Raw genomic sequence first — 2,603 nt, forward strand, 5'->3', positions numbered from 1 at the left:
CGGACGCTGATCCCCTCAAGACTTTGGGAGCTCCCCGGAAGGAGCTCCAGTTCCAGAAGCGGGTTACTGCCTCAGTTTACTCCAGTGTACTATACAAATATTACCTATTGTTACGTGTGACATAGCATGAAAAAGATTGGCTAAAGAACTTACAAGTAACCAGACCATACTTTTCTTTGAGCTGCCTGTGTCTCACGTACAGGAATAGGATATGTGCATGCAAATTGGATACAGAGCCTGTGACTGTCACAATCCACGTATAACAAAAGTAGAAAGATCATGTGAGGAATGAATCACACTACTGTTCTATAACGATGCCTTCTATGGAAGCCAGGACCACATCTACCACACTGGCACTTTACTCAACAAACAGTAAATGTTCATATGCCAGTCACTGTGCTAAGTGCCAGAGACACATGGAAAATAAAACAGATGTGGTCCTTGCCTCCATTTTATGCTAACTGTATTCTTTCCAATTAGTAAATCTGGTTTAAAAAATATTCCACGGGAAGTTAATTATGGAGTAGGGCTACACTTTACCATAAAATGCAAGTTTTAATATCCATGCTTGAATTCTTACCAAGAATAACTTATGATTAAAAAATCATAACCTCCGTGACACCTTAAGCAATGCCATTTCCCCAATTAATCGTGTAGCTGAGGTGAGGGTATTTGTGGATGTGTGTGTATGCACGTGTTAAGTAGTGTGTATCAACCAGGAGTAGGTCAGAATAGTGGATAACTCCTACTGACCAAGAGAAAAACTTCAACAGGAGAGAATTCCATTGCCAGAAGCAGCTGACACAGGGAATAGTTACTTAATATTCATTCCTTTCCGATTCAAGTAACAATTAATGTAAAAAAGAATGGGGTTGGTACGTGGGTGGCTCAGTTGGTTAAGCATCTGACTTTGGCTCAGGTCATGATCTCACGGTTCGTGGGTTCAAGCCCCGCATCGGGCTCTGTGCTGACGTATTTTTCCGAAGCCTGGAGCCTGCTTCAGAAAATATGTCTCCCTCTCTCTGCCCCGCCCCAACTCGCAGCACGCTGTCTCTCTCTCTTAAAAACAAACATTAAAAAAAAGACAAGAAAAAAATAAAGAGAATGGGGTTAGTTTACTTCGTAAAGCAAGACAAATAAAAGCAAATGGTAAAAAATCAAACCAGAAACCAATTAGAACAGGGAAGGTGAGACTCCTGGCAGCCAGAACAAAGAGGAAAACCCATTAGTTTGAGATATCCAGAGATAAACCTTCTTCAGGCCCTGAATTAAAGAAGTATTTTATCCAAGGGATCCTTATGTTAAAAGTACATTATTTGCTCAATAATCAATATTAATAAAGCAGAAAATGGGCAAAATAAACCTGAAGTAAGCAGAAGAAAATAACTATAAGAGCAGAAATCAATGAAACCAAAAACAACAGAGAAAAACCAAGGAAAACACAAAGCTGGTTCTTGGGGGAATGGGAATTTAAAAAACTGTTAAGCCTCAGGGCACCTGGCTGGCCCAGTCACAGGAGCATGTGGCTCTTGATCTGAGGGTCGTGAATTCGAGCCCCACACTGGGTGCACAGATTACTTAAATAAATAAGCTTTAAAAATTTTTTAAATGGTTAAGCCCCTAAAACTGACCAAAAATTTAAAAAAAAAATTAAAAATGGATAAACCTCTAAGACTCACCAAAAACAGCTGCACTGGAGAGTTCCATCAAACATCTGAAGAATTAACACAAAATGTGCACCATCTTTTCTAGAATGCAGATGAGGAGGGGATACTTTCCAACGCATTTTACAAGGCCAGTAGTAGTAAGACACCGAAACCAGACAGAAGCAACATAAGGAAACTACATAGACGGAGAAGACAGGTGGGTGTGGTTACAACAGGAAGGAGCCTTGCATCAGTATCCATATCCTGCTTCTTATATCAGACTACAGTTTTGTGAGAAAACTCTAGTTTGGAATGACTATGGCTGGGAGCTTTGGGAAAACTGGGTAATGGGTACACAGGACGTCTCAGCATCATTTCTTACAATTACCTGTGGATCTACAACTATCTCAAAATTTGCTTTGAACACAAAAGCGCATTATCATGCTTTGTGCATACTTGAGTAAAGTGTTAACTGTGGCCCTCAGTGAAAGCTGAGGTCACAGAAATGTAACTAAAAAGGATTTCTGCATTAAGTCAAAGAACCTAGTCCAGGTGTATGATGTTCTGAGAAACTGTAGAATTTGGAAAACTCTGGGTTTTTATTTGAGAGAGAGCTCAACTCGAAAGATTTTCTCCCTAGCTTACTATGCATCAGTCACATGGCCTTCCTTTACGTTTGTTGCTCACATCATTGCCTCGCAATTCTTCCCACTTACTGGAATGCCCTTCCTAAACTAGCTCCTTTACTTCTCCGCGCTTCAATCGAAATATCTCCTCTGACCCTCTTATCAAAAAAAGTGACTTCCCTGAGAACCAAAAGGTCAAAAGTGACTTAAAAATAACCAACCAGTTACACTGTATATGGACCTTATCTGCAAACCAGTTCAAGCAAAGGGGAAAAAAAAAAGCACTCACAATTATGAGGCAGGGTAATGTGAATACTGGCTGGATATTTGA

Source organism: Crocuta crocuta, unplaced genomic scaffold (genome assembly GCF_008692635.1).
Source record: "Crocuta crocuta isolate KB4526 unplaced genomic scaffold, BGI_CrCroc_1.0 scaffold676, whole genome shotgun sequence".
Taxonomy (NCBI): domain Eukaryota; kingdom Metazoa; phylum Chordata; class Mammalia; order Carnivora; family Hyaenidae; genus Crocuta; species Crocuta crocuta.